Source organism: Schistocerca piceifrons, chromosome 3 (assembly GCF_021461385.2).
Source record: "Schistocerca piceifrons isolate TAMUIC-IGC-003096 chromosome 3, iqSchPice1.1, whole genome shotgun sequence".
NCBI classification, from domain to species: Eukaryota; Metazoa; Arthropoda; class Insecta; order Orthoptera; family Acrididae; genus Schistocerca; species Schistocerca piceifrons.
In genome coordinates, this window is record NC_060140.1 from 666,609,704 (window position 1) to 666,633,900 (window position 24,197).

The 24,197-nt window shown below is 46.0% G+C and overlaps 1 protein-coding gene across 1 annotated transcript in view; it reads right to left on the bottom strand.

Annotated features, from left to right (window-relative positions):
- The window catches only part of LOC124787669 (ecdysone receptor), a 162,814-nt gene that overhangs the window by 81,958 nt on the left and 56,659 nt on the right, over window positions 1-24,197 (bottom strand). The window lies entirely within an intron of this gene.

A 24,197-nucleotide genomic window follows, 5' to 3' on the forward strand; every position in this document is an offset into this window, starting at 1 on the left:
GCCCTGCCCCCTGGCAGCGCGCCGACAAATTTTCCACTCGCTTATCGCTCGCGGCGCGCACAACGCCGGCGGCGGCGGCGGCGGCGGCCACATTTTGGCCCAGTTTTACGCTGCGCCAGCGCGACTGGCCGCTGTCGTGTGTGCAAATCAAAACAAAGAGAACGGACGGCTGCTACTGATTAGGTCTCCATCGGAATCGCTTTCGCTGTAACCTCTTTTCACCAACAGCTGTATCCTTAACCTCTACTTCACTCTTTAACCCTGCAATACCAACGTATTTTCCATAACGTGTAATACTAAGCGGGGGGAGGGAGGGTACTTTGTGCGCACCATCAAAAAGCTGAAAAAAAATTCGTTTAATGTGTTTAACTTTTAGTAAAAACATCCTCCTTAAAAAGGTTGTGATCTATAAGCTGGGTACAAATCCTCAAAATATCTTTTAGCTCTATCTTAGCAACACCAACGCATTTTCCGTAATGTTTACACTGAGTGAAAGGGTACTTTATATCCAACAAAAAATAAATAAAAATTTCATAATTGTTCCTTTTCGCTCACAACATACTTTTTAAAGTAATCTAGATGTGTAACATTGGTCCTGAACCTGAAAATATGAAGACTAAATTTGTTTTAGAAAGTCACGTTCACTAATAACAATTTTTTGGATAAGTTTTATCGAAAAATTTAAAATAGTTACGGAATCTGATATAAAAATTCATCATAAACAGTAAATAAATTTTTTTCAAATTTTGAAAACATAAAGTACCAGACTTTATTTCTATATTTTCAAAAGGTGTGCAAAAAGAACTCCCACCCCCGGGTATTGCGAGGGTTAAAGACCGTCCTACAAGAGACGTCACGCCCGAGGCAGGATTCGAACATGCGACGTAGCGGTCGGGCGGTTCCAGACTGAAGCGCCTAGAACCGGCCGGCACACACTTAGTGGGAGACACTGTTGTTTTAGGCATTGGTACGTGATCACTTTGCGCTCTGAACTGAAAACAGCTACGTGAAGCGATCGATAGGCACACACATCTGTGCAAAGTTCCATCGGATTTTCACAGTGGTTTCCATTTCGCGCCTCGTCGGACGTTACTTTCCGAATACGGCTCGTATAGACTTAAACCTACAGTATTTCGAAGATTACAGCGGGATTCCAAGTACGACCTCCCCTGGCGTGGAACCGACTTCTTGACATCACGTGGGCTAAGTGTGTGTTGTCGCGGGCTCTATATAACATCGGCCATGGTTGCGTGTCACAACTGGTAGTGATTGAGGCAAACCTGACGGCACGGCGGTACGTCACGGACATCCTGTGTACTCACATGTTGCCTCTCGTGGAGAGTACTGCGATGCCATTTTAGAACAGGACAGCACTCACCCACACATGGCATGGCCGTCTAACAACTGTCTGAGTGATGGTGAGGGACTCCCTTGGCCAGCAAGATCCCCATCCCGGATCCGCGATCTCAAGGATCAGTTACAAAAGCTGTGGACCAGCAAGCCTCAGGACAGAACACAACGGGTTTGTGACACCCTTCCCAACCGAATCATTTGGATGCATACAGACCAGACTGTGTGCAACGTCGTAATGGTAAGTGGACACATACCACCATGATCTTTATAAAATTCACTCGATTTTGTAATCACTGAAGAGATGTAACATATCCTGTCAACCCGTGAAGTTTCATTTCGTATCCTCTTTCCCTTCTGGGTGATTTGCTTTTTTTGTCAAGCAGTGCGTATTACGCAGTGCATTCATACTTTACCCTGCCCTGTGTCGAATGTCTGTCTATTTTTGCACGCTTTGATCGATACACTCGCCCGGGGGAAACTGTCACATTCACGAAGGCACAGTCTCTTCTTGCGTCACAGGAATGTAAGAATACAGCACACGCCCCTAGAACGGAAATAAACGACTACCGATTACGAATCGATCAGCTGGGCGTATCAGAACGTGCCGTTCATTTCCAGCGCGGAGTGACGCATCTATTAACGCAAGCTCGTTGCCTGCGATAATAGGCAACATCCTTCAATCCGCGGCCGGCGATAAAGCGGCGGTCACGAAGACGCCTCGTCTCGCGCAATCGCCCGGCTGCGACCAGCAACAGGCGGCGCAGGGTTCAACGGCCCGGCCGCTCGCGACAACAAACGGCCGCAACTGCCGCCGCCGCCGCCGCCGCCACTGCTCTGCCGGACCCACACCACTACCTACCCCGGCCTACTCAACTGTGCCAGTGTTACGCGCCGCCGGGCAGGGGCGGTACCCTCTGGCCTCGTCGCCAGCTGATTAGCACTGAACATACAGTGTTCCGAAACTATTCGTTCAAATTAATACAGGAGGCAGGGAACATCAGAACAAACGTACCGGGTGATCAAAAAGTCAGTATAAATTTGAAAACTTAATAAACCACGGAATAATGTAGATAGAGAGGTACAAATTGACACACATGCTTCGAATGACATGGGGTTTTATTAGCACAAAAAAAGTTCACAAAACGTCCGACAGATGGCGCTGGACAGCAAAACGTCAGTGACTCCGCATGACAATCGTGTATAAAAGGAGCTGCAATGAGAGAGAATCAGATGCGCCAGCAGTCGCAGCATGTTGACGTTACCTGAAAAGGCGCTTTTGGTGAAGCTGTATTATCAGAATGGGGAATGTGCTAGTTCAGCGTTACGATCCTATCGCCATAGGAAGGGGATTCGAACGGGTAAAGGTCCGTTGACAAATGCAGCTGTGTCAAGAATGAAGCCACGGGTTGGTTAGACGATAGACCCCGTAGTGGCCGACCGAGCACAAGGCGTAATGCTGATGAGACAGTTCAGGAAGAAATGGAGACTGTAGCGGGTTCGTCTATGCACGGGGAAGTCAGCGCTCGTGCAGTCGCGCGTCGCACCGGCATTCCATACACTACTGTTTGGTTGGCGCTTAGGCGTACCCCCCGATGCTATCCGTACAAAATCCATCGACGATTTAGTGAAGCGGAGGGCATTTGGGGCGTGGGAGTTTCAAAAGAAGGCGGAAGATGACGATTGGTTGAGTAACGTTTTGTGGACCGACGAAGCTCATTTCACACTCCGAGGGTCTGTCAACGGCCACAACTGCAGAATTTGGGCTACAGAAAATCCTAGAACTGTCGTGGAAACTCCATTGCACGATGAGAAAGTCACGGTATGGGTTGGATTTACCACATCTACCAATATCGGGCCTTTTTTCTTCGAGGAAATGCGTGATTCTGGTTTTGTAACTGCTACCGTGACGGGTGAGAGGTACGCCGATATGTTACAGAATCGCATCATCCCCAGCCTGGCTGATAAACACCTGCTGGAACGTACGATGTTTATGCAGGATAGCGCTCCACCCCATATTGCTAGACGCGTGAAAGATCTCTTACGCGCGTCGTTTGGTGCTGATCGTGTGCTCAGCCGCCACTTTCGTCATGCTTGGCCTACCAGGTCCCCAGACCTCAGTCCGTGCGATTATTGGCTTTGGGGTTACCTGAAGTCGCAAGTGTATCGTGATCGACCGACATCCCTGGGGATGCTGAAAGACAACATCCGACGCCAACGCCTCACCATAACTCCGGACATGCTTTACAGTGCTGTTCACATTATTCCTCGACTACAGCTATTGTTGAGGAATGATGGTGGACATATTGAGCATTTCCTGTAAAGAACAACATCTTTGCTTTGCCTTTCTTTGTCTGCTAATTATTGCTATTCTGATCACATGAAACGCCATCTGTCGTACATTTTTTTAACTTTTGTTGTTTTTCTTTGTTCTAATAAAACCCAATGTCATTCCCAGCATGTGTCAATTTGTACCTCTCTATCTACATTACTCCGTGATTTATTCAGTTTTCAAATTTATACTGACTTTTTGATCACCCGGTATTTCGATAAGGAACATATGATCTCTGAAATCAATTTGTGAAGGTAGAGAACACTTTTTTAGTGGTACTGACATAAGCTGCTGTGTCGGTGTTACTGAGTGGGAATGTGTACTGAGGCTGAAAACTGTTCTGTGTACAGATGGCTGGCTGTACTGGTTAGGCAAAGGGTGCACTATCAGCGCGACGGGCCACGAGCCCATTTCAACATTGTTGTGAGAAACCACCTAACAACCACCTTCGGGAATCGCCAGATCGGCCGAGGTAGCTCTATAGCCTGGCCACCCTGGTCACCTGACCTCCCATGTCTGGAGGCCACACGAAGCAGCTGGTGTGTGAAGCCGTTGTGGAAACAGAATAACTCGTCGCTAGGAGTGCCGTCGCTGTTGGCAGCGCTGCCGACATGACAGCAATCTTCGAACGGACACGACAGTCAATGGTCCGACGATGTACTGCGTGCGTACAGGCCAATGATCGCACATTCGAGCAGTACCTGTGAATCCCACTGCTGTAATTGGCATGCTGAACAACATTCTGTGTTAATCGTCCGTAGCGTCAGAAATTGCTGGCAGGGATCACATGCACTATAAATAAACATATTTGCTTTTATGTTGCCTCTGAGCACTATGGGACTTAACTGCTAAGGTCATCAGTCCCCTAGAACTTAGAACTACTTAAACCTAACTAACCTAAGGACATCACACACATCCATGTCCGAGGCAGGATTCGAACCTGCGACCGTAGCGGTCGCGCGGTTTCAGACTGTAGCGCTTAGAACCGCTCGGCCACACAGGCCAGCGTAACGTCTGAAGTCATCAGTCCCCTACAACGTAGAACTACTAAAACCTAACTAACCGAACCTGCGACCGTAGCGTTGCTTTTACGTTCTCTACCTTCTACCTCTATCTTCTGAATTAACTTCGTGATAAGATCTCACCGTAATGAAAGAAATGCCTTTGTTTTAATTATTGCCACCCCAACTCAGTTGTCGCATCCATGATCTCTCTCCCCTATTTCGCGACAGTACAAAGCGAACTGCTCTTCTATGAACTGTTTCCATGTCCTCCGACAGTCCTATCCGGTAATGATACCATACCGCTAAGCAATAGTCTAGCAGCGCACGGGCATGCGTAGTGTAGGCAGCTTCTTTAGCAGATCTGTTGCATATTCTATGGGTTATGACAATAAAACGCAGTATCTGGTTCGCCTTCCCCCAACATTGGCTGTATGATGATTCCAGTTTAAGTTGTTCGTGACTGTAATTCCCAGGTATATTGCTAATTCGAGATGCTTTTAAAGGTGTGTAATCTACAGTGTAAGAGAAATGTAGCAGAATTAATTTTGGTACTCAAGTGAATGACTGAGCACTTTTTATTATTCACGATCAATTACCAATTTTCACACCTTGGCGATATCGTTTCCATACTGGATATCATCTCAGCTGAAAAAGGCACTAATCTGTTTGCCAGATTTTGGGACTTAAAATCATTTTGCGGCGAATACAGGTACCACCAGCGACTGTGCAAGTCGCTTTTTTTCCTTTTCTTTTTAAGCCATCCCCTCTGTACCCGTGTACCTGCTGCGGTCCATAATGACGTACAAAGAGTCCCTCAGCCTTCCAAGCAGCGACCTATGGTCGCTCTGTCCCTGTCACCTTGTGTTGCGCAGTATAAATAGCCCCATTACTAGCAATGCGGCCAGCCGACCTGCCCTTAATTGATACAGCAGTGTGGATCGCGCGCCGAACCCTTCCCGGAATCCGTACCTTTTCAGCTGAGAAGCGGCAATTAAGTCGGAATGCAGCTTGCCGGTGCCGCAGGTACAGATTACGCTAGTTCCATTTAAGCGAGAAGATAACGAGGACGCCGAAGATGCGTGACGAAGACACTGTTATGCATCACACCATCAAGGCAGCTAACAGGCTTCTCGACAATGCAATCAAAAGTTTCGAGCTTAAAACACTTCGCGACGCTTTCAATGAGTGCCACGGTTTCAGGTAACGGAGCACCTCGCGTCAGATACGCATTTAGTTCGGGTATTCAGGTGGAGGGTGGTTGAAATTGCTGTCGGTCCAACATCGTCCGTTTGAAAGGGCATGTCCAGTTCCCTTCTCCAATCCGAGATTGCGCTCTGTCGATAACAAGCTCGACATCGACGGGACGTTAAACCCTAATATCCTTCAGTTCAACCGCTTCCGCCTATCGAGTGAGGTGGTGCTTACAGAAACTCACTAAAACACACTGAGATGCAGTGGGATTTACATATATTGGTCAAACCATTCAAACTAAAGGCGAATGTTCCTTTCAAGAGATCAATTAATACTTCCTGCCGCCCTCCTCCTCCTTATCCTCCCCTCTCTCACGCCGCCCCCCAATCTAAACCTGTAGATGTACTACACACTTTGTGTGCCAATATGACTTCCCCATCTGTTTCAGTTGCGAATGGCTCGCGGGAATGACGACTGCTGCTAAGCCTCTGCGTGTGCTCTTTTATCTTCACGGTCTTTTTCCGAGATATACTTAGAAAGAGGTAATATATTGACTGACTCTTCTAGGAACGTACGTTCTCGGAATTTCAACAATAAACCAGACGGTGATGCAGAACGGCTCGTTTTGCAACGTCTGGCACTGGAGTTGGCTGAGCATGTCATTGATGGTTTCGCGCTTACTAAGTTGGCCCGTGACGAAACGGGCTTCTCTTCTTTGGATCTTTTCAATTTTTTCCATCAGTCCTGTCTGGAATGGATCGCAGACTGACCAGCAATATTTAAGTATCGGTCAAACAAGGGTTTTGTACGCTACCTCTTTTGTGGATGGAGTGCGCTTCCCGAGAATTCCTCCAATGAATTTCAGTCTGCCATCCGCCTTACCTGCCATAAGTTTTCTGTGTTCGTTCGACTTTAAATCGCCCCGTACGCTTTTCCTAGATATTTTATGGATGTGAAAGCTTTCAGTGATTGTTCTGCAATCGCATAATCATACAGTATTGGGTCTTTCCGCATATTTGTGCGCAAAACATTACGTGCGAGGGTCGGTTCTCTGCAGGCCTTCCTGCATTTCACTAAAATTTTCTAGCATTAGGAGTTCATGTCACTGACGGGTCATTCAGCCCTGCTCTTCCTTCTTCCATCTGTCAGCGGGGTTCAAGCTTTCCTGCGGCAACAGTGTAATCCATTTTTGATTATGTAATTACTTTCTCTTCGTACATTATTAAAATAACGTACAGCAAGTTTAGCACGTGTTTCAAGTTACACAGTAACCGTTATAATGTCCACCCGCTATTATCAAGAGAAGAGAACCGCTCTCTCTCTCTCTCTCTCTCTCTCTCTCTCTCTCTCTCTCTCCCACACACACACACACACACACACACACACAAAGGCGTCCGAAACTACTTCTCGACAAGCTTTTATTTTCTCCTACTTTTTTTTTCCAATTTCGTCTCCCTCTGTAGTACCACGAATGTATCATCATCCTGTCCCTTCTTCTCTTTATTTTCCCCACATATTTCTCTCCTCGCAGATTTTGCAAAGAATCTCATTTCTTATCAGCCCACTTCCTTTTCAGCATTATTTTCTAACGCCGCATCTCAGATGCTTTGGAACTGAAGATACTCCTCAGTATGGAGTGAGTTGCGCTGATTTACTATCTCAAGGTTACAGGTTTCGGGCACTGTCGTCCATCCGTGTCATAAGTATTTAGACAATGAAACACTTAATCTTTCTGAAGGCCGGATTCCTCTGTGTAACTACGAAGACGATGTGATGTTGGGCGACTGTGTCTGTCATGGATATACTTCAGAAAATAAAATGGCCCTCGAGAAACTGGAAATTATTTTCCGGCTAGCAAAGCTAGAAGCAACTACATCTGTCGTTCATATATCTCCGCACGACGTACGCGTGGTATCTGCAATACTTACGAAAGATATTCACTGATGTGGGGAGGAATAAAACAAACTTCGTCCGTACAGGCCTCCGAAAGCCCAACAGTACCGACTGATTCACACAGCCCTTGTGAGGCCAACTGAGGAGCTACTTGATTGAAAAATTGCGGCTCCGGTCACGAAAGCTGACGACGAATTGAAGTGCGATATGCTGACCACACGCTCGTCCACTAGCGCATACAGTGACGCGTATCAGCTGGGACTGACACGGCTGTCCGAGGCTACCGGTGAACAGGGAGGAATAATCATACAAAAAAAGCACGACGAGCATTAAAGAAGTCGCATATTGGCTTAATTACGTTAAGTTTGGCGAAATATAAAGTGTACTGGTTACTGTGAACCATCAGTCGTTCCGTAACACCATCTCCGTTAGTCTTCGGCTTCACTTAGCACTGTACTCGTCATTCACCTCCGATGGCAGTCGCACAGTTACAGCATTAGTTCATCTATACCACAATGGCATTCCAGAAGTTTATAAACATTGCCATTTCATAAATAACGGAAACAAATAAGTTTTAATCTCTGTGAAATAGCTGTTTTACTCTTCTTATCCCCCCCCCCTCTCCCATTCCTACTTTATCTTTGTACACGTCTGTTGAAATTAGTGGGAAAATTTTTGCTGAACATAAATGGTCACAATTTGAGGGCAAGATAATGCCTGGCAAAGTACTGATTGGGCCTCCCGGTCACCTCCCACACACGTAGTTTTCATCTCCCCCCCCCGGCCCCCTTCTCCTCGCAGGCGCACACATGCGTTTATTCTTGTCTGTATCTCATTAGGAAAAGGGAGAGCAATTCATGCACTGGTGCACGACGGTCCAAATGAAGCGGCTCTTCCCTTCTGTTCATTACCGAGCCCGCGCGCCGGCTACCCAGGGATCTCCTAACCTTCCGCCTATCCTCCCTCCCTCCTACTCCTTGTATGGCTCGCCGAGGTGGTGATAACAGGGCCGATCATGAAATTTAAATTAGGAATAATCGCCTCCACCTGTAGGGAGCTGCATAATTACCGACTGCCCGGCAAGGAAAAAAAAAGGAAGACTCTGACGGAGGAGACTTCTGTACGCATTCCGAAGTGCGCTTCGCCGGACGACTGAAGCGATGCGGTTGCAGCTACGTACGCGTTGCCCACTGGCGCTCTTTCCCATCTTACAAGACAGCTGCTTCGTTTTCGCGCTGGCGAGTTTCGGCTAAATTTGTACTTTTGTCAATAAGTTATACGAGTTCGCGATCACTGGTACTAGTTAATGTAACTTTCAGTCTAGATCGGTTTTTTAAAACTATACAGCTTTGCGCGTTTCGGCTCAAGCAATCTTCAGAACTTCGATACAAGAACGTCGTCGAATTACTAATTACTACTCACAGCGGTACCATGTTCTTGTGCCAATTGTTTAGTGAGTGAACAGTATTTATGGCTGAGCAGGAGTACTTATATAACTACATACAAACTCTGCGAAGTGCTATGAAGTGCGTGGTATAGGGTACTTCGCACTGTAACCATATGTTAAGAGTTTCTTCCTTTGTAAGCAGCAGGCACGAATCCAAAAGGGGAAAGAGCCTTGGAACTCATAAGCAACTATCCCCCCCCCCCCCCCCAGCAACATTTTACTAAAACTCCCTATAATTTTGCACATATCGTTTTCCAATAGATAAGTCTTGGGGAGAAATGTAGCACGGAAAGATTTTAAGAGTAGCAAGGAATTCTAGAAAATTACAAGGCCCTAGAAGGGGAGGAGGGTATGTGATGATACGTCAGTCATTGCAAAATAGTCCAATTTCAGAAGTTGATACTATGAGCACGTTTATCAGTATCATGTTCCATTCCCTATGGCCTGAACGCATGCACTGATTCGCTTGGGAAGGCTGTCACAGAGCAGGTAAAATCCTCTCCTAAGGAAGCTGGCCCACAACTGTTGCGGCTGGACCTCGATATCATCGATACTGGCACTGGGACGCAGTCGAATATCGAGCTGGTCCCACACATGTTATATCAGACAAAGATCTGGGGATCTTGTTGCTCACAGCAGTACCCCAACATCATGCAATCAGTTCACAGAGACGTGTGCCATTTGAGGATGAGCATTGTCCAGTTACAAAGAACTGTCGCACGAGACATAATAAACGAGGAAGCAAGACATCCGTGACGTACCATTTTGCCATCACTGTTCTCTCGTCTCTACCAGCCGTGATCTGAAGTCATACCCGATAGCTCTCCATACCTGGACGCTAGCGGTAAAACCGCTGCGCCTCTCGAAAACACTGCAAGAATTGGACCTCTCCCTAAGTCGCCGCCAGTCTCGAGGGCGATGGTCATCCGGGGTAGAAAAAGACCGTGATTCTTAGGTGAACACATGGCGGCGCCATTCATGAGCAGCCCACACCTCCCTAAATGCGAACCGTTTGAGAATTGCGTTACCGCCAGCCTATGCCTGAGACGAGTCCGGCCGCTGCTAGTCTCCGACCAATACTGATGGGTGACAGAATGCTCTCTGGTGGCAGTCGCAAATATCAAGGGGTTGCGATGTAATTGGTGCACAATAACGGCGGTCATCCCCTGTGGTGGTCAGTTGTGCTCGACCGAAACCTTGACGACTGGACGCCTGCCCTCACGTTCCCTTACAGTCAAATATCGGGCCAGTGCCACGTCGGAATGCACCAAAAATATCAATATCGCGCGATTCGAACAGCCGGCCACATGGAGACCCTCAATAAGACCCACTTAAAACCCTATCAGGTGCCGATAACGCTGTCCCATACGAGTACACGGCATCTCCAAGTTCTTCACAAATTCAACGTACGACTCTACACCGCCTTGGTAGGGTATATTAGGGGCATGAACAACTCTAAACATGAACAACACTACTGCAGCCTGAAGGCCGTTCTACCTGTCCCAGATAATTACAATGCTAATCATTTACAAAGCCACAAGTGATGTGTTTGGTGTGTTTACGTGTACGAAGTTACAACGACACCCGACCATGTCCTATGAGAGCTTCTCTTTGCTTGTCAGCCTGTGTATCAGGGGAGAGAAGCAAGTTAATTCCCCCACCATCCCAGAACCCGTCTCCTGGATCTGTGACTGGTAAGCTGTCTCCACAGCGTTCTTATGCATAGACACAAAAAGAAATTCTGATCCACTGGTCCGAATTTAGCGAGTGCACGGATCCGCATGTGGGAAACTAACGGGCCATCCACCAGAGGCTGCTGAGCTGCTGTGAGAACGGAGCGCAGATGGCAGGTAAATTGCTCCCTCGGGACGCAGTGCCCGGGGCGAGCCGGCAGCAGCAGCAGCAGCAGCAGCAGCTCGGAGAGGACGTCCACTGTCCGGCGGAGGCGCCCTCTTCCTACAAAGCTGGGCGCGAGGGGAGCAGGTAGGCGTCCGGGGCGATCAGCATAAATTTAGATCTGTCGGCGGTCCCCACCCGGCGCTGGGCCCGGGCGGGGCGGCCAGGGGGGGCAACATTTCAATAGCGGCCACAAAAAACCCGCCGGCCGCGCCGGGTGCATTCCTCCTACCTGCATGCAGCCCGGCCTCACTGGGTTACCGAGGCCGCGGCTCACCTGATCTCGCCGGCCGCGATTCGCCGCGCACAGCATTATGCACAGCCTCCTCCTGCACGCACGCTTCTGCAACGCGTTACGTCAGCGCGCAGCGTAATCACAACGGTAACATTGGCGTTAAGGCCAACGGACTAATTACGACGCTGAAACAAATACTCAGCTCACATAATGCCCCTTGGTTTCCCTCTCGAGGTCCTCGGCCAACGTTCGTTACATGACTTTCTGACGTGTCGCCAGTACGAGGGACAGGCATTGGCAAAAGGTTCATACTGCATTGCCGATGGCGCACTGGCGAAAATCCTGCATCGGAGATTATACAGCGTGTTTTTAAAAAAGAAAAAACCTATTGCATATTCCTACAGCAGGTAGTACTGCTTAAAATTAGATAGGAAGTTCATATAATAATGTATCCGAAAAACAATACCTGAAGAGATATGGACCGTTCAAGATTCACACCTCGTAATCTGCATTTTATTCACACAGACTAGCTGAGGATTCGGCGTTGTCCTCCAGTCTTCTATTGGTCCAACTCCTCCTTCCCCCCTCCCGCCTCTCTCTCTCTCTCTCTCTCTCTCTCTCTCTCTCTCTATCTATCTATCTACCTCCTGCTCTTCCATTTGTGCACATTTTCCCCCCTACCCTTTTCTCTGTCCATTCGCTCCTCGCCTCGTTTGTGTCCATCTCCGCCTCCCCTTTTCTGTCTCTCTGTCCACCCCGTTCTCCCGCTTTCTCTCTCCACGTTATCACCCCTACCCCAAGAGTAGGTTCTTGATTCTTATGCCACAGCATTTCTTTCCAGATAGTGTAGCAAATTTGGGTCAAATCGATACAGGGATTTAGGAGGAGCTTTTTTCCCACGTGCCTTTGCCCATGCACGCACGTCACATATATTTCACGTGCAATTTACATATTTCACACATATTTGTACACAAAGTTCACCTGTAATCCTGTTGAATTTTGGCCTGTATTTTTGGTTTCCCGCAGTTCAACATTTATAACGTCACATCTCCTGAACTATGTGTCGTACAGTGATATAATTTTCCAGGTAAATACAGTGGTGTATGTGAGTACTGTGTGCAAAATGTGTCGCGAATACAATTAGTAGTAAAGACGTTATAAATTAAAAATTAACTGCCTGATGCGGCAGTTTTACTGTATGAACAGCGAAAATGCAGTAATCCATAAACTTTTTTCCTTTATCATTATATGAGGGGGGGAGAGGGAGGGTGGGAGAGAGAGAGAGAGAGATGGAGGGAGGGAGAGGGAGAGGGAGAGGGAGGGAGGGGGAGAGAGAGAGAGAGAGAGAGAGAGAGAGAGAGAGAGAGAGAGAGAGAGAGAGAGAGAGAGAGAGAGAGAGAGAGGGGGGGGGGGGGGGGCTGTCAGCGAGAAAAAATTTCGTAAAGGTTTGAAGTTATAAGTAAAGTTTGTTGCACGTCATTAAGTGTTCTCATTCTCGAATAACGGAAGAATGAAGTCTGGGTATTCGCGCGTCTTGGGTTACACTCCTTTTCCACCCCCGCTTCTTTCATATGTAGGTGGTTTTTAGCCGTGCAGCGTTTCTTTCCAGATAGTAACTGCCACTTCTAACAAGTTTGGTTCAAATTGCTTCAGTGGTTTAGGAGGGACGTGAAACATACATACGTATGTAGATCCACTTTTATAATATGTATGGATAAGGCAGGATTCACAAGAGATTGCACAGCAAACTACAAAAATGCACACGTGTTCGCAGCTGCAAATCCTCGAGCGATAACGCATCTGAGGCACCAGAATAGCTTCAGTATCAATGGATGGGCAGGAACCGTCGGTAACATACTCGTAGGACTACGCGCTTTACGAAACAGATTAACAGGTGCTGTGCGTCACCGATTTCTGTACGGAAGTTATCTTTCCTGCTAGAGAACGTTACTCTTACAGAATGGCAACGAGTGCTATTTACGCATAACAGGGCACGACCCGATTTTTTACGGATCATGCGACGGTAACACCCTGCAACGTTTCATAGGCGATGGATTGGTCGACGAGGTCCGGTAACATGGTCTTCCCGATCACCAGAGCTAAATCTGCTGGATTTCTGGCTAAGGGGACGTTTAAAGGCATTAGTGTATGCCCGGCCGATTCACAGTGTGCAGACGTTACAGGAGCGTGTGAGCAATTCATGTGACAATTCGAATGGAGTCCGGTGTGCCTGAAACAGTTCTTGATTCACTGCGAAGAAGGGTCGTAGCATCTGTCAGTCAAAACCCGCGTGTCGGCAAATGTCGGGAGTATACCGCACACCGCATCGTCGATCATAAATATTGCAGGTTAGAACAGGTAGAGAAATAGGGCATGATGGAGGACGCACTATATGGGACCGTAATAAAATTCGCGGAACGTAACAAAGTACAAAAACATCTGTGACGCATTGAAATGTTCGCAAGAATGATTATGGTAATTATGTCCTAGTAAGTTATTAAATTTTAATCAGATGCAACACTAAAGGGAGAAGCACTATCACAGCTCTGCAATCTGTTATTCGACTCCACATAAATCGTAGGTTTTTTATCTGCAACTATCACGTCTTTCACATCTGGCAATGATTGTTAATGTGGGAATGTGGCCCGACGCCGCCTAGCTGGGTCAATCTATTCAAAGGTCGAACGAATACCAATAGGACCGAGACTTAGTAAAACAATCTATACGTTGGTGAATGCTTTATTTTAGCAATTTGTAGGCTCAACTATATTAATTCCGTTGTCGTCTCATCAAGCTGACGCTAAAAGGCACCTGCGGCAATCGAGTTTGAGTACTGTACAGTTCAGACACCACTAAGTAAATGAATGCGAAATTTTCACCCAACGTTTCTGAAATGGCTGAGGAACAACGCAAACGTTCCCGAGGTTATCGACGTTTGAGTTGGATATATTTTGACCGAACACCTGATGGATGTCTTCTGGACATATTGCAAAGTTTAATGATGATTATGATAAATTAGCTTCAACCAGTTACAATGAAAGCGCTATAGCAAATATACTATAAAAGGACTTCTCTCTAATTAGAAGACAGCATAATCTTTCCTAGTGCCCGGTTAGATTCGGGCCATGCTCATCTGCCCTTCACGCAATCTAGCACGCTGGCCATAAGCTATAATGGTAGGTGTGATTCAATTTGTCTGCTACAAAAACTAAACTCGTCGGCACTTCAGCCAAGTTATGTTTCCTCACTGAAGCTCTTGTTAATAGCCTTCTTATGACGAATCCAGCTCAACAAGTCGAGGATACAGCAAATCTCTGGCTCCATGGATGCCCAAACATGCAGTATTTAGAGAGAGAGAGAGAGAGAGAGAGAGAGAGAGAAGCAAAATTGACCCTGTATAAGAGGAAGTGGGGAGAAATAGCTTCAAATAGCTCTGAAAGGAGCTCCTCGACAGCTGAACGAAGGGAAAGTCGTCAGGGAAAGCAGACAAAGCAGTTAGCACACAACGGTACCGCAGTCGTGCTCGGAGCTCTGAGACATAAACAAGCCGGTCAGGGTGCAGCTTTTGGCACTTGTATTTTATTGAGACCAGCTGTATACACACACGGACCACATATCGGTTACCACCCCAATATCATTAACTCACTGTTACCCCTATCCGAGCCCGCTCTCTGGGACGTCTCCGTGACTGTAAACCACAAACGTTTTTAAAGTTAATAAACCTCCTGCACATGTAAGTATTTTTCCACAACACATACTCCCTGCCACAGTCAATCCATCCGTACTGCTCCCGCTATCGCGTTTCAGGAAGGCGACCATAATTTTCTAAATTCGTCACCAATTCCCTGGGCGTGAGCGTGGTGTATTCTTACAAAAACGGAACTTTTTTCTTATTTCGGTTGCAACTTATCACAAAATTTACTCACCCCGTTTGCATATGAAAGGCGTCTAGTGGTACGTTCTTGGATGACGATCTCTCAAGCGCGTATATTATCCAATACCGGATGAGAAAGTAATTTTTGTCATTTCTTCAGAAACCCGTGAGCAACGATAAACCTTCACATACTCCATACGTGAACTGCCTTGAAGTTGTAACAAATTGAACTAAAAGCCAACTACTACATTGAAATTTAACGGTATATATATCCAACGTAGGCGGTTGCATTTTATGAGCAAATATGCTGCTAAACTGCTAACAGTTACTTACCTGTCACAAGCAAAATAATTTACACGCAGGGTGGCCAAAATAAAGTGAAATATACATCTTCTTCGTTCTCAACGGAAATTATAATTCAGACTGGGGAAAAAATCATCTTCGAGTACTCCAAATAGTTGCAATACGTAGCACAGCCTACCGGGTGTTGTGGTCTAGAACATGTATGCACTGCTTGGGAAGTGTAACCTGTCGTCACAAAGACTTTCTTGTAACTGAAGAACGCTTAATTATCGAAACTGAGAATCTGAATAACAATTTACGATCAAGAAATAAGTCGTATTTTACATTCAGATCGTGGGCTCCACAGCTTACGAAGCTTTATACACTGAAGCGCCAAAGGAACTGGTATAGGCATGCGTATTCAAATACAGGCATATGTAAACAGGCAGAACACGGCGCTGCGGTCGGCAACACCTATGTAAGACTACAAGTGTTTGGCGCAGTTGTCGGATCGGTTACCGCTGCTACAATGGCAGGTTATCAAGATTTAAATGAGTTTGAACGTAGTGTTATAGTCGGCGCACGAGCAATGTAACACAGCATCTCCGAGGTAGCGATGAAATGGGGTTTTTCCCTTACGACCATTTCACGAGTGTACAGAGAATATCAGGAATCCGGTAAAACATCAATCTCCGACATCGGTGCGGCCGGAAATAGATCCTGCAAGAATGTGATCAACGACAACTGAAGAGAATCGTTCAACGTGATAGAAGTCCAACCCTTCCGCAATTTGCTGCAGATTTCAATGATGGGTCGTCAGCACGAGTCACCGTACGAATCATTCAAGGAAACATCATCGATATGGACTTTCGGAGCCGAAGGCCCACTCGTGTACCGTTGATGACTGCACGACACAAAGCTTTGCGCCTCTCCTGGGCCCGTCAACACAGACATTGGACTGTCTATGAGTGGAAACGTGTTGCCTGGTCGGACGAGTCTCGTTTCAAATTGTATCGAACGGATGGACGTGTACGGGTATGAAGACCCTATGAAACCCATCTGGGTCGCTATCGAGGACCTTCACCGTGAACGCAAATCAGCGACCCGTTATTTATGTGAATTACATAAACTGTGCGTAGACATCTAATGCCACATATCTCCACAAACATACCGACAAACAGTCGGATCCTTGATACGCAGAATCAGTGTTGTATTTCATTCCAAAGATGGGCAAACAAGCTACTAAGCAGGTGCTCATAATGTTTTGGCTCATCATTGTACAAATGCATAAATTATGTTGAAGACGTAAATTTGAAAAATTACACTACTGCGGACAAGATGTGTTTCTTAGATAACATTACATCATTATTTAGCAAGGTAACGTCTTTTTAGTGTTGTCATAAGTAGGCGCTCTATGCGAAAAATTGATCAGCACAGGAAAATCATTTCTCGACGTTAATCTTGGATCTCCCACCTTTATATCTTGATCTATTAAGGTTCGAATGGCCCTGAGCACTATGGGACTTAACTTCTGAGGTCATCAGTCCCCTAGAACTTAGAACTACTTAAACCTAACTAACCTAAGGACATCACACACATCCATGCCCGAGGCAGGATTCGAACCTGCGACCGTAGCGGTCGCGCAGTTCCAGACTGTAGCGCCTAGAACCGCTCGGCCATCCCGGCCGGCGATCTATTAAGGTACTTTCAGGTTCTCACAGCTTTTTCATCTTGCAGCCTGAGGCTCCAGATAGGGCTGCGAATGCAATTAACTGAGAGTACCTGGTCTTGTAATTTGCTAACTTGTACGATGATTATGGAAAGTCTGGCATAAATGAAACTGAAATAGTATTGGTTTAGGCATGCTACTGATAACTAAAGACAACTATTTAGTCAAGTACACATTCATATTTTTCAGTTTTGTTCTGCACAGTCTTGCAATACAAAATATCTAATTCTGCAGTCATAGAGGTGGTCAGTTTTTATACAGTAAGAAATAAGAGGCGTATCTGAGTCATTTCAGTTATCAGCATACATTCTCGGTTTGGTTTTATTCTCATTCGCAAATTATTCTATAAAGCCTCTTACCGTCTGCAATCACTCGTCTTGACGTAACTCGATCGACAAAAAAGAGGAAACGAATTCATACAATGCCAACTGTATTAAATATTCCCTCGTGTAGGCACGACAGGCTTTCGGCCGCCCTACTCTTGGCAGTGGCTTGTGGAAATGGTGAATACTTTCTGCTGGAGAGACGCTTATTCGCATTAAGTTGTGGAGCACAGCGTGTCTGGCTGGAAGAGCGCCGCAGAGTTGCGCGGTGGACGCCGGCCAAGCTGGCTGGCTGGGTCACTGTGTCCTCGACGCAGCGCGCATGCGCAGACCGTGGGCGCGTCGTACTCGAGGAGCGCGCTCACGTTCGCTGTTTCCGTGGCATTGAACCCTCCGCCAGCGACCGCCGCCTCTTGCAAAACTCCGCGGCAACGCAACTATCCTTCCGTGGCCACGGTGACCGCCACTGCAGGTGTAAACTTGGTCTAAGGAAAAGCAAAGTAAGTCGGGTAGTGATAACGTGACGACTTTGTTAATACGAGGGGTGTTCACTAAGCAACGCAACACTTTTTTTCTCGACCATTTCGGCTGAAAAAATGCAGAATTTGCTGTGTAAAATCGTAGAATACTTCCGCTTCAGCCCCTATCCTTTGTTTCGTGAAATTCCGATATGTGGCGACGATATATGTAGCCTTCAAATGTCGCTTGTAACGGAGGCGCGTTCAAGCAGAGATCTGTCATTCTGTTTCTTTTGACGGAAAACCAGAGCACCGCAGATATAGGCATTTGCAGAATGTGTACGGAGAGATGTCTGTGAACAAAAGTACGGAAAGTCGTTGGACGATGTACCTGTTCATCATTGCAACAAGGTCGCGCAAACAACACTCTCATTCGAGGTCTGCGACGGATCACAATCAGACACCTCGCTGATCTACTGGACAAAGCAAGATCTCACACAAGTCAGCGCACCACAGAGGAGCTCGCAAAACTTCATTGTGCTGTCCTTCCTCATCCACCCTACGGCCCATATCTCGCACTTCCCCGACTTCCATCTGTTTGGCCCAATGAAGGATGCACTCTGCGGGAAGCTGTACGTGGATGGTGGGGAGGCTACTGATGCAGCAGGATGGTGGGGAGGCTACTGATGCAGCACGACGTCTACCAGTAGAGTGCTACCATGCGGGCAGACAGGCCCTTCCAGTAAAGTGGCGTAAGACCGTCGTACTGTACGGAGATTATGTTGATAAACAGAGTTTTGTAGTCAAAAGACTGGGGATAATATGGTGTACTGAAATCCTTTATAAAACCAACCTGCTTTCAGTAAAAAATCAATAAATTAATTAATGTGTTTCATTACTTACTGAACGCCCATTCGTAGTATAAACTGTTTCAGGATGCATTTGACGACCCACATTAGATCCAAGCGCAATAACCAGTTAGATCATCATCAACATAACAGAAAAAGCGCATAGTTTACACTACAACATATACCTTTTTTTACGACGCTGTGCAATTCAAACAGCCCTACACGTATTTTAAACAAACTTCCGATCGATGTCCGTTTCGTGACTTTTGGTTCGTAGGCAGTTACCGAGGTACCAAGAAACAATACGCATTGAACTTCCATGTCAAACGTGCACGTGAATAACAATATTTTGCACACTATAGTCAATGAAATGCCGTAACTTTACTGAAAGTGTGTTCGGTGATGCTTGTACTACTTGTTTTATACTGTCGTTTATACTTTCTACATGGGTCGAGCGCTTTGTTTCTTTAGCTCCAACGTGCTACATAATCGACGATCGTGCTAAATTGTACGAACTTAATTTAATGTTATTTTCGCTTAATATCCACAGACAGGCCCATCCTCATCACAAATTTACCTACAAACGCTTCGTATCGATAGGCTGATCGTGCGAGCGCTTTACTTGAAGTATGAAATATCCGCACGACACTTCCGTGTCGTAACTATGCCACCGGTCGATGACCAAAAAATGTTTCAGCGAAATCAAGCTCATTCAACATATGTGACTGGTTGCTGGAATTTCAATAAATCTTTATGACAGTATATGTTTGCTTAACCGTGTGGGCAGCGCCACGACGATCGAGGAGGATGGGTCTCGTAGACGTAATTTGCGTTAACACTCGAAGAATTTAGAAACCAGAGAAATACTTTGCTGTTTCGTGCATTGTATTTCAGCTATTTTCGAACATAGGGCGAATTACCTTTTTTGAAAATGACGTCATCCCCAGAAAGACAATAGTCATCAAGGATTCGTATCCAACCCGGAGTGCCTTTCCACAGGATTAATGGCCTTAGGTACGCCAAAAGAACCTTGCCCTCGCCATAGCGCAGCTCCTGTAAGCATGAGTTCCTGGTCTTCAGACGTAGTACGTATACGAGAACACGCACAATACAGGCAAGAAAATAAAAGGGGTTTGAGTAATTAAGAACGAGAGATGTGTGGCGAATGACTTCGGCGTGAGGAGCGGTTGCGGCTGGTGTTCTTATTACTGATATTTTCGATGATACTGCTGGTGATGTTGTGTTCACCTTCTCTCAAGAATAACGACAGGAGATGATATGCGTGTTCTGGGAGGAGAGGACGAAATCGTGTAGTAGTCACTTTTACATTTAACTCCAAAAAGCTGCCGGCCGTTGGGGTTCTAGGCGCTTCTGTCTGGAACCGCGCGACCGCTATGGTCGCATGTTGGAATCCTGCCTCGGGCATGGATGTGTGTGATGTCCTTAGGTTAGTTCGGTTTAAGTAGTTCTAACTTCTACGGGACTGATGACCTCAGATGTTAAGTCGCATAGTGCTCAGAGCCATTTGAACCATTTTTTCCAAAAATCTGCGTCGTCTCCAAGCAGACTTTTGCCCTTAAAATGATATGTATTTCTACTTTAAGCTTTAAAGTCTGCATAACGATGACGAAATAGACCAAACCAGTTGCGGTGAAATAAAGTTATACGTTGGTTTTTTGGTGATTTATGTGAAACTGTCTTTTATTAAATTAGTTGGCAGCTGATGTCTAGGACCTATAGTTTCTACGTTGTCGCAAAAAGTACTCCTGCACGCAGTCGCTCTCGGTGGCGTTAGAAAATCACTTTAGTCTCTATCTCCTAAAAAAGCGGCATAAAAATCTGAAATCTTATACGGAATAATCCTCTGTAGTTTCTCTAAGCATGTCAAAAAATTAAGACCACAGTAACGTCGGTTTTCTCATCAGAAAAAAACGGTTTAAACTTATCACATCATATCTCTAAAACTGTTGAACTCGCTGACATCGTTTTTCCTTCTTTTGGTTACCAAAATATCCCTCGCGCAATGGCCCTTCCAAATATGCGCATCGCACTGCGTTTGATGCGTGCGGCTTTTTATTTTTCTTTAATTTCGTCAACATTGAACTCATAACAGGTACAAGATGAGCAAAATACAAGTGAACAGGTGAGTATTTAAGGCACCTTAAATAGGGAATCCAACTTAAATACTTTGAGCCCTAAGTTGAGTCGGCGTAAGTTGGTCCCTGGCAGTTGCAGTGACTTCGTCGGACTACCTAAACCAGTAGCACAATGCTATTTTTTTGTAAATGTCCCTACGGCAACGTCTCAGCGCTGCAAGCTGTCAGGGATCTTCGAAGACCTCAGCTCCAGCCGTGTAATGCAAATTGATTTGCCTATCTTAAGGTGCACGAAATACTCTCCAGGCCAGTTATATTTTCCCCACCCTGCAGTTTGAAGTATCTATTCTCTACAATTATCGCCCCAAAATTCTGAATCTCACATATGGTATAGATCTCTACAGTGTCTCCCCTATGTCCATCTCCTGAGTACTTTCATCGTACATCGTGGGTATGTGGGAATAATGGTGTCACGAGTCAAGGTACTTCAAAACATTTACGAGGTTTAGGTGGTCGGTATGAAAGGTGGGTATGCGATAATGTTGGAAAAGGATTGGGGTATGAGGGTGATACAGACAGCTTGTCAGTCGCTAGTGAGCATCCATCACATTTAGCAGCTGCTCACAACAAATGTGGCTCCACAGTCTATTTTCCGTTAGTGTATAAGACTTGCCTCAATGTTTAATGGATGTTCCATGTTACTGTTGCGTTTCTGGCATTCTCACTACTTTCATGTTCGCCTTCACAGTTCGGTCTCGTGCTGAGTATGCCAAGTACGAATAAATAGCAGAAGCATCTAGCTGCGTAAACGTCGCCACGTGCCCGACAGCGGAGACTTGCTAAGAAGCAGCTGTGCGCCGAGCCAAGTCCTGAGTTATGCTGTAACGCAAGGCTGGGTCGTAATCCGGCTGAATAGGTGGGCGGGCGTGTAGGCGTGAAGCGACTAAGCGACACGCCGAGCTACGCCAGGTGCAGCTGTGCTCCCTGCGTACGACCAAGCCGAAACTCGAGACTGGGAATCGCCTCTTAATGATTGTGGCTCACAGACCCGGGATCAGGATGAGACCATCTTCAAGTTCGTCCGTCTTCCTGTCTGAGGACAAAAGTTTTCTGCTCTGACTGCACCCTATGTCATCCAGCGGGCAGGTAACTTCATCCAGTTCTGGGAAATCATACAAGAGGCTCAATACGAAAGGTACAAGAAATTGACTCTCTTTCTTCGAGCAATAAAGTGGTCGTTTACATTATAACCTATTCCGGCACTACTTTTATTACGTCACAAAAAATGAGACGTGGGCGGTTCGGGCTACGAGTATTTAACTCTAATCAAATCAACGTTTTACTGGTCACCGTCGCATTTAGGTGGATATGAGCTCCACCTTCCTTCGTGAGAGTTAAAGTCTCCTGTTATCATAAGCTGGCATCTTCAAACGTGATCAGTTCCATAGCCGTTGGCCCACGGAACATTAACTTCCTTGCTCCTGCAATAAAACAACACATCAAAAAGCAAATAAGCATTACGACTGGAGCAAGGTTTCCTTTTATAGCTGAGCATGTCTATATATAACTGTTTTGTTGGTTAATGGCAAACCAGATATTCCACTTTAAACATGTCACTCATAAAGAGAAGTAACTCTATGATATGACAGTCTCACATTAACTCAACACCCAAAGTGCCAATCATATTCTCACACAGAACACAGCGCCTTTTTTTAATTCTGAACTTTCAAAATTACTGTGGATGCAACTAGCACACGCTAACTCACCTTCTCTGCAAGAGCATCCACCGTAGTAATACATTTGCGCAACCTTAATCGACCATCTCCGGAGACTTCGATGCATGCACAGGGCAGGATCCCTGAATTATTTTCTGTCTTCGAGCGCACAATCCGCTGCAGACTCACTTGTTTCATTTCTAGAACTACGACGTAGGGTATAGCTTCAGGCCCACTGGGGTTTGCATAATTACCAAGAGACACTCAATGTATTTCGGAAGGTTACGAGGCACCGCCAAGTTAAAACATTGCATCAGTCACAACAGGACATTATGCTGAATACTGAAGGTTACTAGCAAGCCGCAGTGTACTTGATACTGTTGTCGGACAGGACTGAATAGTTTCGAAAGATTCGATATTCCAGTGTTCCTAAAAGATCATTTTTTTGGCGGTGAGTTACTAAAGAACCGATGATTCATTCAACACGAAGCAGAAGTCGGCATATCCATCGACCTTCCGCTTACACGAGTTGCAGAAAAGTAAATCGTTTTATCTGTATGGGAAATAAATTATCCATTTTCCTCTTAACGTTACCTCTTTTTGCAGGGTGCAATTCTTTTATTTGCTTCTGTAGCCAGATGCATTTCCTTATGCCTCAATATCTTACAGTAACGAAGAAATATTAAACATGGCATCAACCTGCGAATCTTGAAAACTCTATTCTGTGCGCGTTCATGTTTAACTGCTTGTGGGCGATAAACCAGCATAGCATCACCTAAATGACTCTTGTGAAACACACAAAAGCCGGAGTCTGGCTGGCCGGTGTAAAATTTAGTAACGAGCGAGGTAGCGCTGTGGAATGGACTCTCATACGGAAGGCTTTCAGATTCCCGACCCACCAATCATCCTGATTTAGGTTTGCAGAATTTCTCTGAATGTCGTGTGGCAGTAAAGGTCGGAATCTATGTGCAACAGAGCAACAGTCGTTTCACTCCCCTGTCGTTTCACTCCCCTGTCGTTGTCCGACTGACTGAGGTTTCCTAGTTTACTTTTACTGACTTGGACGGAAATCTCTGTCTTTGACTTCTTATATTCGCTTTTTGATTTTCCTCCTACTCTCATGGTTCTCCTTCCTGTTGCTGTACACAATCAGCTCATATAGGTAAATTACGAGTATACTGCTCGTCAGATAAACATCTGTACAAACTGCTGTATAGTGTACGCACCACAAACTGAAAGGAAAATAAAAGGTACTTGCACATATGGCCCAGAACTCATCTATTTCAGAACAACAGCTGTCTCTATGCCTGTATTATGACGATGAAACGAATCTTTCAAGAAGTTAAGTGTGGGCGTCGGGCAGTGTATCCCTGGGAACTATGCAGGGTTAGGCGGAGTATACCAAAACTCCTTGCGCAATGTACTTGCGAAGTTGTTACAAAATCTTTCATTGCACACACTGGTTTCAATGTGATCCATACACTATGACGCCGTACCAAGCCATTCCCTTTAGTAACGTCTTAC